We start from the raw sequence: 12,605 nt of genomic DNA, 5'->3' as shown, positions 1-12,605 counted from the left end.
CCATGTTACCCGCTTATTATCTGGTGTTTTACCCGCTCATGGTTGGCAGGGTAATTATTTAAAAATTTTAAAGCTTTAAATCTAATTGCAACAAGTAAGGAAGGGCTAAGTTCGGGTGTCACCCAACATTTTATACTCTCGCACCATAAAGTGGTAATCGAGATTTCATTATCCGTCATTTACATATTTTTCAAATACCGTATTTCTGTAAAGTTTTATTCCGCTATCATCATTAGTTCCTAACGTATATGTATATTATACAGAGAAGGCATCAGATGGAATTCAAAATAGCGTTATATTGGAAGAAGGCGTGGTTGTGAACCGATTTCACCAAAATCCGTCCGCCCGTACACGCTGTAACTTGAGTAAAAATTGAGATATCATGATGAAACTTGGTACACGTATTTCTTGGCTCCATAAGAAGGTTAAATTCGAAGATGGGCAAAATCGGCCCACTGCCACGCCCACAAAATGCCGAAACCCGAAAACCTATAAAGTTTCATAACTAAGCCATAAATAAAGATATTAAAGTGGAATTTAACACAAAGGATCGCATTAGGAAGTGGCAAATTTGGACGTAATTTTTTTGGAAAAGTGGGCGTGGCCCCGCCCCCTACTAAGTTTTTTATACATATCTCGGAATTTACTATAGCTATGTCAACCAAACTCTACAGAGTCGTTTCCTTCAGGCATTTCCATATACAGTTTAAAAATGGAAGAAATCGGATAATAACCACGCCCACCTCCCATACAAAGGTTATGTTGAAAATCACTAAAAGTGCCTTAACCGACTAATAAAACACGTCAGAAACACTAAATTTTACAAAAGAAATGGCAGAAGAAAGCTGCACCCAGGCTTTTTTTAAAAATTGAAAATGGGCGTGGCGTCGCCCACTTATGAACCAAAAACCATATCTCAGGAACTACTAATTTAATTAATTTTACAACAAAATAAAAAAATATGTAAATGACGGATAATGAAATCTCGATTATCACTTTATCATGCGAGAGTATAAAATGTTTGGTGACACCCGAACTTAGCCCTTCCTTACTTGTTTTCCATAACTGTTGCTTCTCACTTAAATTGCTTTTAGCCCTTTTCACCTCCAAATAAAGTTCCTCTGAGCTTTTAAATTATTAAGCTGTTTTGTCCATTTTTGGAGTTAACAAATAAAAACAAAGTGTTGAAGCTTTCATTTCCCAAGTTGCTTTAGTTATTAGGTAAAGCTTTCCACCTTAATTGTATCTGATTGTAAGTTAGATAGAAGCTACAGCTACTAATCTTGAAACTTTAACTTTTTTATAATATTGACGGACTTTATAATATGCTCTATAAGCTTCAGTTTTATAGACATTTTCCATTTTTGGCTATCTCTTACTTCTAGGATATGTTTTTAAACAATTAAGCTAAAAAAGCTTTCATCTCAGAATGTTTTAAAGATTTAAAAAAATGTTATTTACTTGAGTTTTCGCTTTTTAATTAAGTTATGTACAAACAAAATCATTAAAAATTTTCTGGATTTGTTTAATAATATAAAACAAACGTATTAAAATATTTTGCATTCAAAAAAAATTAGTTAGCTTTTAAAGCCTTATATTTCATTGTTGATTGATTGATTAATATGAGGAATGCACCGCGACCTTTGGTCTATTGTGCCCTCTCCTAACTCACATAGACTCACCCAGCCCCAGCGCATCGATGAAGTTCAATAGACTTCTGGGCGCTAGTGAGGCTATGCGATCCCTATCCGGAAACATTGATCCGAGGGCCTTAGTCCTGCGTCTACAGACTGCTGTGTAGTCAATCAGCAGGTGCTCCGGGGTTTCAGGCTCCAAGTCGCAGAACCGGCAGTTAATGCAAAAGGATGGGCCCATGTTGTACAGGTGCCTATTCAACTTGCAGTGGCCGATATACCATGCGACCAGTAGCCTGAGTTTGTTCCTGGGGAGGTTTATTATAACCTTGAATCTGCTTAGATTGTATCCTCTCATTAGCAGCTTGGCATGTCTCATACCACGCGTTTGCCGCCAATGCTCTTCTCTGCCCACTCCTTCTTCCCTGCGAAGTAGTTCCTTTATGGTATGTGGACCTACCCCAATAAAGGATTCTGGTCCCACCATCTTGATGGAGGCTGCGGAGCGGGCTAGCTCATCCGCTATGCCTCTGTGACCAGGCACCCAGATTAGGTGTACCTTGTTACGTTCTGCAAGGCTGTTCAGCCTCTCCCTGCACTCCTGCACTAATAGCGATCTGATTTCGTAAGAAGAGATCGCTTTTAGCGCCGCTTGACTATCGCTGAGAATGGCAATTCTCTCATTGCGATAGTTGCGATGGAGGTTTATTTCTATACACCGACTTATGGCAAAAACTTCTGCCTGGAAAATGCTTGGGAACTCTCCCATGGGTATGGAGAGCTTAGTGCGTGGGCCCGCGATCCCTGCACCGATTCCCTGCGACATTTTCGAGCCGTCGGTGTACCACCTTAGCGTGCTATTCCTCAGCATCAGTTCGAGATTGGAATCATTCCACTCGTCTTTGCTGCCGAGGGTGACCTTAAACTTCTTCTTAAAGTTAACTGTTTTGGTAGTGCTGTCCCTCGGGAGGAGGGCTGATGGTACATCGCCACTTATCTTTTCCATCCTCTGGGACGAGATTACCCTACCTTTGCCCCACCCCTCTGCCGTTATTTGCAGAATTGTGTGCTTGGCTACCTGACCTATAACCAAATGAAGCGGAGTAAGCTCCGTCAGAACCTCCAGTGCTGCCGTTGGACAGGTGCGCATTGCGCCCGTCATGCAGATACAGGCTAGCCGCTGCAGCTTCGATTGCTTGGTCTTAACCGAAGTCTGCGACGCTATTGAGGCCCAGGCCACCGCCCCGTATGTGATTATTGGTCGCACTATCATGGTGTACAACCACCTGAGGATCCTTGGCTTACAGCCCCAGGACTTGCCCGCCAGCCGGTTGCACACCAGGTTTACATGCTGATTCCACCGCAAAGTAGAATCTAGCATCAAACCTAGGTATTTGACATTGCCGGTCATTCCTATCTCTCTGCCCCCATGTGTAAGATTCCTGAGACCGGGTAAGGACCTGCGTATTTCATTTTTACTTATGCCATGCACCGAGCAAGTGATTAGATTACAGTTAAAAGGTTATACACAGTTAAAAGGCCGGAAAAAGCGAATTTTACAGATTTTTTTCTGAGAAAACTTTGTTTCCATAAACTTTTACACATATAATGCTATCTTCTTTTGCATTTAAGATTTAGTCTTAGTAAAAATATTTCTTTGGTAAGAAACTACAGCCAATTTAGGGAGCTCCTCTAAAAGAATACGTCTCTTCTTCTTTATCCTTTGCTGGCGTAGGCACCACTTACGAGTTAACAACAGCTTCTTTCTTCTTTTCGCAACGTGGCGCCAATTGGATATTCCAAGCGAAGTCAGGTCCTTCTCCAATTGGTTCTTCCAACGGAGTGGAGGTCTTCTCTTTTCGTCCATCCGGACAACATGACCTAGCCAGCGTAGCCTCTGTCTTTTAATTCGCTGAACTATGTCAATGTCGTCGTATATCTCGTACAGCTCATCGTTCCATCGAATGCGATATTCGCCGTGACCACCGCGCAAAAGAACCATAAATCTTTCGCAAAACCATTCTCTCGAACACTCGTAACTTCGACTTATCAGATGTTGTCATTTTCCATGCCTGTGCACCATACAGCAGGACGGGAATAATAAGTGGCTTATAGAGTTTGGTAACAAATATAACTACGAAACTTTTATTCTAGTAAGTTCAAGTTCATTATCTTTTATTCTTTCTTGAAGTATTTTCAAGCTTTCAGGTATTATCTGCATTTCGCAGCTGTTTCTAATATTTACATAAGTAGCAAAGATAAATAGAAGACTATGGAATTAAAATAAAGTTAGAACGAAAATCTGCTAAAATTTATTCATAATAAAATTTCTATGTATCCATTAACGTAATCACCTTCACTAACAGCTTCCGTTGCCTTTGTCACATGTTTAATAATTGATCTTAAAGAAGTGCGCCTTTATAACAAATGGAAAGGAACATAAAGTCACTGATGGGCACCATCATATTCAGACATATCATAACTCGTTCATATAGTAAAATGAAAACGGAAAATTTGTGGTAGAAGCTGCTACCGGCAGCACAATATAACAGTAGCCGTCCGCTTGCTGGATCATCATTGACAAATGGTCAGACACCAGGTCCAGATTGGTCTTTACAGAAATCAAAACCCCCACTGCTGATGTACGACCATTGACAATCGCAAAAACGTAATGCAAGCGATTATATTCGCATCAACTTTGTTGATATAAGTAATCGGTTGGTCGGTGTGTGAGGAGGTAAGGTATGCGAATATACAGCTGGCAGAAGTTATCCACTTTTGATGGCTTCACAACACGCTTTTGCCCGCGTGAATAATCAGGAAAAATAAATAAGCAGAATATATATTAATTGTTATATAAAGGTTACCTGTGCTTATACCTCTTCTTCTTCTTTCACTATAGCTGTATTTTAAATCGTCGGGAAGACTTATCCTTTAGCGGCATAATTACATCTGGACTGTATGGCGGCTGCGGAAGTTGTTCACACGAAAGTCGATTTCTTTTCAGACCCGATTAATCTTCGTTTGAGTCTCTTGAGAACTTCCAAGTAAAATGCTCTCTACCGAATCCAGTCGGTGCGCGCACGCCCCGAAGTACATTCGCGGCGAAAGAAAATCAGTCCTATTACTTTCCGGACAAACCCTGTAATTAATGACATTAGTAATAACAATTAATGAACGTATAAATCGTTAGAGTTTTGTCTTTCGCAGATTTTGAATGTATTCAACCTTTTAAAGTAAGAAAACATTTTTAAGTTCAACAGATTTTAGATACGATGATACTGAAGAACCGATTCTATTTGCTACTTGTATAAATCCTCTTAGATCCTACTGAAACTACAGAAGGAGAAATAATTAACCAGAATGAAATTGAAGTATCATGTATTATACGAGTATACCAATGGAATGTGAGCAAAGAATTATTCCCAGTTGACGTGATATTATGGACAGGATTGTAAGGCGAAGGCCGGTTAAAAATTGAAATTCGCTGAAAAAGCAACAAATAAAGAAATTAAAAACATACAGCCAAAGTTTACACACCATTTCATATATCTATATCTACATATATAATGCCATAAGAACAGAAATATGTACATAATATATATATAAGCTGTGAGGGACATTTAAATTTTTTACGGGCTTTATTTGTCAATATTCTTCACGGTGAATCTATTTCACACGCGTGTATTGATGGTCATCGCGTCAATATTTACTAAGTCGATTGCGTAAATGGCATTTTGTGCTTAACGATGTGACATCGCGGCCGCAAAATGCTCCAAACCTACGGAGTCTAAGTACGGGTGGTAGTTAACAAGGCACTGATTCGGTGGCTGAGGAAGATATATATTAAAAATATTATTAAAGCTTACTGCGTGCTGCTGGGCTTCATGTTTTTATTACACAATAGCGGCATTTTCATTTTTATACTCTCGCAACAAAGTTGCTAAGGAGAGTATTATAGTTTTGTTCACATAACGGTTGTTTGTAAGTCCTAAAACTAAAAGAGTCAGATAGAGGGTTATATAAGTTATCGCGGAAAACGACACACCCTAATGTTATCGCGAGGAAACGACACACCCTAATTCCCGTCGTAATAAAAGCCTGCCACTCTGCACATGTCGCTAAGTTATCACATTTTGCGTGAGAACATTGGCCAGACATCAAAGAAAACTAACACCATGCACGAGGCGCAAGGTCAGCAAAACGTCAGCAGAGGAGCCACAACGCGATGCGGGTTGTTGGCTTGAGCTAAGTTAGGGATAATTATAAGTTTCACTTTATACTTGACAACTAAGCCGAGATGACGGCAAATAAAGTAATTTTGAATTGACCATTACATTTGAATAATTGGCGCCCAACGTGGGGCCCGCGAATGAAAAGTTTAATAGAAAAATATAAAATTCTTAACTCGACTCGTGTAACTACGACAGCTGGCTCATTTAAAATCAACAACAATCAACTACTTGGACTCAACGTGGACTTAAAGAAGAGACAACCTTTAGCCCGATCAACTAACCGGAAGAACCTGAACCTAATTTTAATCTATTCAAATCCAATGGAAGGGTAAATGAGATGCTCGTTTCCTGGAATAAATATAGCAATAATTGTGAATAAAATAAAAGAAAGTGACAGAACAAAAATTAATGAGTGAAGGTCTGGAAGACCTTTTTAGAAATTTAAAGTTAGGAAGTCAGAAAGCAAATATGAACACAGAACAAATAAGCGAGTTAATTAAGGCGGAAGTTAGAAGTGCTTTGGCAGCTATCCTTCATGCAGTTAATTACGCAAAAAAGACTAAAGGAAAGTTCCTCATCTGTACAGACAGCAAATCGTGTATGTCTGCAATAACGACTTCTTCCAATCGCAATCCCATAATAGAAGCTATCAGGGACGCGGTCATTGGTGCCCCTCAGAAAATCCAAGTAATGTGGATCCCTGGCCATGCTGGTATTATAGGCAACCACTTTGCAGACCTCGCTGCGAAAAATGTAGCCAGGACTCCTGCCTTAACATACTACGTCTCATCCAAGCAAGACATTCTTAACCTTATTAAGCACAAAAGGTATCAAAAAAACGCAAGCGAATGGAAAACATTTAAGCATCACTACGCGGTCATAAACCCAGCCAGAAATCGTATAATCTACTCGTCAACAGTTCCAACTAGCGCAATGAAGGCATATACTCGATTAAGGTTTGGACACACTATCATAACACACGCCCACTTACTATCGGGTAAAAGCCCATCCATTTGCTCCCTTTGCGATGACACCGCTTCGATAAAACACTTACTCACACTCTGTCCGATGCTTCACCCAACAGCCCACAACAATAATCTCATAAAACTACTAAGTGAACCTTCAGAAAAAAACGTGATGATTGTATATAGATTCTTAAAAACCAACGATTTGTTAAAATATATTTAAGCAACTTACATCTTTACTAACCCTTAGCAAATAGAATTTTTGACCTAGTTATAATTACAAGACGGCTGAAGGCCTCGTAGCCAGTGCTGCGTTTATGTATTTATATAATAAAACTCTTTTTGTTATATGAATTATTATAAATAAAAATAAATAAATAAATAAGAGGGGCTGCCGATGCGGTCCTCTCATCGTTTAGTACTGTGCTGAATTTTAATGACATTATAGCACGTTTAGACTTTACGTACGCGGACAAACGTCCCGTATGTATATCTTATAGAGCAGGAATTATATACCTTAAGACAGGGTTCTAGGTTCTGTCTGGAATTCTACGAGGAGGTAGAAAAGAAGCTAACGTTACTAGCTAATAAGACTATAATGTCTTACGAGAGTAGAGTGGCAAAAATTATAAACGAGAAATATAGGGGCCCTAAGAGTTTTCATTTCCGGCTTAAGGAAGCCCTTATGCGATATTCTTTTCGCTTCACGGCCGTCTGACCTTCCGGCTGCTCTTGCTTTAGCACAGGAGGTAGACTCAAACCATGAGCGGTATGCGTTCGCGGCCAATTTTTCTGCCAGGAACGTTGAGGGCAACCACATTAAAAAAAATAATAATACAATTTCAAGCCAGAACAACCATAGGACAAACACTTATGATCCACCCTCAGCTCATAAGAGCCCACACTACTATAGTAATAGGCAGTACAAACCCGGACATGCACCTCATTTTACGGAAAATCAAAGGGTAAATAACGGACGTGACAGCGACAGACTAGTTAGAGCGGAACCAATGGACGTTGATCCATCCTTATCGAAATTTAAACACCAATCGTTTGACAGAGACCGAGGTGCCTATCAAGGAAACAGTAATAGAACGCAACAGGGCTATCAACAAAAACGTCCAGCAAGTTCTGGACGTTACACAGGATCAAAGATCCAACGTGTTAATCATCTGGAGGAGGAAGTTGAGCTACAGAGTGAATCATTGTACGGTGCAGAAGCCGAACAAGCGGCGGATGACGTAAGTTTAGATAACACAATAAATCATGATTTTGGTGAGGAGGAAATCTTCTTCATTTCCAGTCATGACGTAAGCCATCTTAGGCTTCAAACAAATCTAGTACCAACAGACGTTAGGGAAGATTTTTCTAGGATGATCGAAAGGATGAATGGGGTTTTTGCTGACCCCAATGAGGCACTACCGTGCAATACAAAAGTGATAGCAACAATTCGCACGGAGGACGAAACACCAGTTTACTCAAGATTATACCCGTACCCACTGAGTGTAGCGGATTTCGTGGACAAAGAAATCAAGGACTTGTTAGCAAATGGAGTTATCCGGCCATCAAGATCACCGTTTAACAACCCTATATGGGTGGTAAAGAAAAAGGGGGTAACGAAAACGGACAGGCGAAGCAGAGATTAGTTATTGATTTTCGGAAGCTCAATGAAAAAACTATCGGTGATAAATACCCAATTCCTGATATAACAGGAATTCTTTCCAATTTGGGTGGTAGTAAATACTTCACCACTTTGGACTTAAAATCTGGTTTCCATCAGATTAAACTATTGGAGCGTGATAGGGAAACAGCTTTCTCTGTCAAAAATGGCAAGTATGAATTTTGCCGGTTACCTTTTGGATTAAAAAATGCGCGGAGCATCTTTCAACGCGCCATAGACGACGTATTAAGAGAGCATATTGGGAAAAGCTGTTTTGTTTATGTAGACGATGTTATTATTTTTTCGGAGAACAAACAGCAGCATCTGAAAGATATAGAATCAATTTTAAATGAATTATTTAGGGCCAACATGAGAGTGTCGGTTGAAAAATCCAAATTTTTTAGGACTGAGGTCGAATACCTGGGGTTCTTGGTTTCACAAGGAGGAATAAAAACGTGTCCAGACAAAGTCGACACAATACGAAGTTTCCCTGAGCCCACCACTCTAAGGGGACTCAGATCATTCCTAGGTTTAGCGGGTTATTATAGATGTTTTATAAGGGATTTCGCTAGAATATCAAAACCATTGTCGAGCATCATGAGAGGCGAATACGGTCGAGTTACTGCGTCCGAATCAAAAAAAATCAGAATTGATTTGACGGATGAACAGAAAAAGACCTTCGGAACAATTAAAGAAATTTTAGCGTCAGAGGATGTAACCCTGACGTATCCGGATTTTAACAAACCATTTGACCTAACTACTGACGCGTTGGCTCATGCTATAGGCGCCGTCCTCTCTCAGGAGGGCAAACCGATTACCATGATTTCTCGCACTTTGTCCGGGAGCGAGGAGCATTACGCTACCAATGAAAGGGAATTGTTAGCTATTGTATGGGCATTGAAAGCTCTTAGAAACTACCTATATGGCGTAACAAAACTTAATGTTTATACTGACCACCAGCCGCTGACCTTTGCGGTTTCGGATAGGAATCCTAATTCGAAAATTAAAAGATGGAAAGCCTTCATAGACGAATGCAACGCAAAGCTAATCTACAAATCAGGAAAGGAAAATGTGGTGGCAGACGCTCTATCTAGGCAACATATAAATGCTTTAGATAACACGAGCGTCGAGACAATTCATAGCGAGGAATCATCAACCCATACAATTTAAAGATCGGAAAAACCGGTAAATTGCTTCCGCAAGAAGATTATTGTGGAGGTAGGTACAGAACCTCAAAGAAAAACTTTTATAATTTTTGGGAAAAAGACAAGGCATATCATTTCTTACCGAGAAAAAAAGGATTTATTAAAACTTTTACAGGAGGCCGTAAACACAACAGCAGTAAACGCAACACACTGTGATCTGCATGCACTTGCACAGTTTCAACACGAACTGGTCGAAATGTTTCCAACAGTTAAATTCAGACATACGGAGAAATTCGTTAACGACATTACGAATCCGAATGAGCAGCCGGAAATTATCGCTGCTGAACATAACAGAGCGCATCGAGCAGCGCAGGAGAACACAAACCAAATTCTAGAGGATTATTTCTTTCCAAAAATGGAGAAAAAAGTTAAACAATTTGTGGGAAATTGTCGAACTTGCTCGCGGGCGAAGTATGATCGGCACCCAAAGAAGCAGCTTATTGCTCAAACGCCCATACCAACATATTGTGGAGAAATTCTTCACATTGACATATTTTCTACTGGGTCCAAGTTCTTCGTGACGTGCATCGACAAGTTTTCAAAATTTGCGATAGTACAGTCGTTGAAATCAAGAACGATAGTAGATGACAAACCACAGCTCCTTCAGTTACTCAACATGTTTTTCGGTCCTCGAATAGTTTATTGCGACAATGAGAAGTCGCTGAATTCACACAGCATCAAAGCTACATTAAAGAATCACTTCAATATCGACATTGCGAATGCTCCACCACTACATAGTACATCAAATGGTCAGGTGGAGCGATTCCATAGCACACTAATGGAAATAGCACGATGCCTTAAACTTGACAAAAATCTTGATAATGTTGAGGAAATTGTCCTTTTAGCTACGATTGAGTATAACAGGTCCACTCACACAGTAACGGGGATGAAGCCCCTTACCGTATTTCGTTCAATTAGAGATGACAACCAAATACCATGCCGCTTAAGAAACGCACAGGAAAGAGAACTAACAACTCATAATAAGAACAGGCAGGATAGGGAGTTCCCTGTTGAAGAAAAAGTACTTGTTAAAAATAACAGGAGACTAAGCAATAAGCTTACGCCTATTTATACTGAGGAAGAGGTGGAAAAAGACTTGGGTACAACAGTTTCAATAAAAAGGAGAAGGGTCCATAAAGACAACCTTCGTTAAACTTAATCTAGAACCTAGGTGTTTCTAATGATAAACAATTAACAAAAAAGTTTCATATATGTTTTTTGGGTTTTCATAATTTTGGCCATATCAATATCGGCAACGACAGGAAGGTTAATCGACTATACCAATGCAAGGTATATTCCGGTGGTCGGTGAGGACCTTGTAATTTGGGAGAATTCAGGACACATCAAGCATGTAACCAACTTGACACTTTACGAATTACTGAGAGACGAGACAATTAATGCCACAGACCACTTTCCTCAGTCACATATGAGGAAGTTACTAGACGCGGACATAAACCAGATAAGTCGACTGATACAAATGATAAACGCTCACCACAGACAGGCGAGAAGCCTGAATGCCCTAGGGACAGTCCTGAAATACATTGCTGGAACTCCTGACCATGACGACTTCAATAGATTAATGAACACAGAAGAACAGCTAATTAACTCGCAGGACAGACAGTTTACCATAAACACCCAGGTACAGAAAGAAATCAATAACCTTACCATTACAGTAAATAAAATCCTGAAATTAACAAAAGAAAGAGAAATAAACACCGGTCACCTTTATGACATACTTCTGGCTAGAAACAGAGCAATTTTTACAGAATTAAATAACATTATAACAGCTGTCACTTTCGCCGAAATTGGGGTCTTAAGTCCCATTCTCTTAGACAGTAACGAAATAAATTTCATAACAGGAGACGAGCACTTCACTGACCTTACCGTGGCCGATGTTATGGCAGTGGCTAGAATTAAGATATTACAGTATAATAACATAATTTACTTTTTAATAAGATATCCGATTCCTATGTTTAGATGTAAGAAAATTACTATTTTACCGGTAGCTCATGGCCACCAAATCCTGCACCTTGAAGAATCCATCTTAGCCAAGTGTTATAACCATACCGTAGCCGTAAAGAACTGCAGCGACACAACACCAACGTTTTGCTTACCATCTCCGACTACATCATGCGCTCTGCAACGACTGACTCGCAACACCGCTAATTGAAGTACAACATTTAACAACCTCACACCAATTTCACCGATAAGTGACGGCCTTGTTGTCATCAATGACCAATTAGCTGTCATCGAGGAAAATAATGAGGTCCCTATTACGGTCAACGGAACATACCTCGTGGTCTTCAAAAACAACGTAAAGATTAATGGTACGACATTTTATAACGAAAATTCTACATTGCCTCTAAAACCTGAAACTCCATGGGCTTCTACAATCAACTTGACGCAGCACACAGAAATATTAAGCGCTTCTTACCTTCACCATGTGAATCTAGGGAATGTTCAAAGGATCAATCACCTGCAGCGATCAATCTATTATGGCCACGTTACAGGTTTCTCAGCCTGTGGTGTCTTATTAATCATGGCATTCACTGTTTACGTCCTTCTCAGGATAAGGAGGGCCAGGAGAGAGATTATCATAGCCAGGTCCGTTGAAACTGCAATTAAAACCGCTTCTTTGAGGACCGAGGACGTTCCCCATTTAGAAGGGGAGGAGTTATCGCGAGAAAACGACACACCCTAAAGTTATCGCGAGGAAACGACAGACCCTAATTCCCGTCGTAATAAGAGCCTGCCACTCTGCACATGTCGCTAAGTTAGCACATTTTGCGTGAGAACATTGGCCAGACATCAAAGTAAACTAACACCATGCACGAGGCGCAAGGTCAGCAAAACGTCAGCAGAGGAGCCACAACGCGATGCGGGTTGGTGGCTTGAGCTAAGTTAGG

At 40.1% G+C, this 12,605-nt stretch overlaps 1 long non-coding RNA gene across 1 annotated transcript in view; it reads right to left on the bottom strand.

Annotated features, from left to right (window-relative positions):
* LOC120772504 overlaps positions 1–4,719 on the bottom strand; it is an 80,168-nt gene extending 75,449 nt beyond the window's left edge. The window contains exons 1-2 of the long non-coding RNA XR_005705063.1: positions 4,514–4,719; positions 3,989–4,431 (exon numbers count right to left, since the gene is read on the bottom strand). This is a non-coding gene — a long non-coding RNA (uncharacterized LOC120772504). The remainder of the gene's footprint in view (positions 1–3,988; positions 4,432–4,513) is intronic.
* Positions 4,720–12,605: the final 7,886 nt, after the last annotated feature.

The sequence above is a fragment of the Bactrocera tryoni genome, chromosome 3 (genome assembly GCF_016617805.1).
Source record: "Bactrocera tryoni isolate S06 chromosome 3, CSIRO_BtryS06_freeze2, whole genome shotgun sequence".
In the NCBI taxonomy this organism is placed as follows: domain Eukaryota; kingdom Metazoa; phylum Arthropoda; class Insecta; order Diptera; family Tephritidae; genus Bactrocera; species Bactrocera tryoni.
Note: the sequence above shows the minus strand (reverse complement) of the source record. Positions and strands in the feature narration are given on the sequence as shown.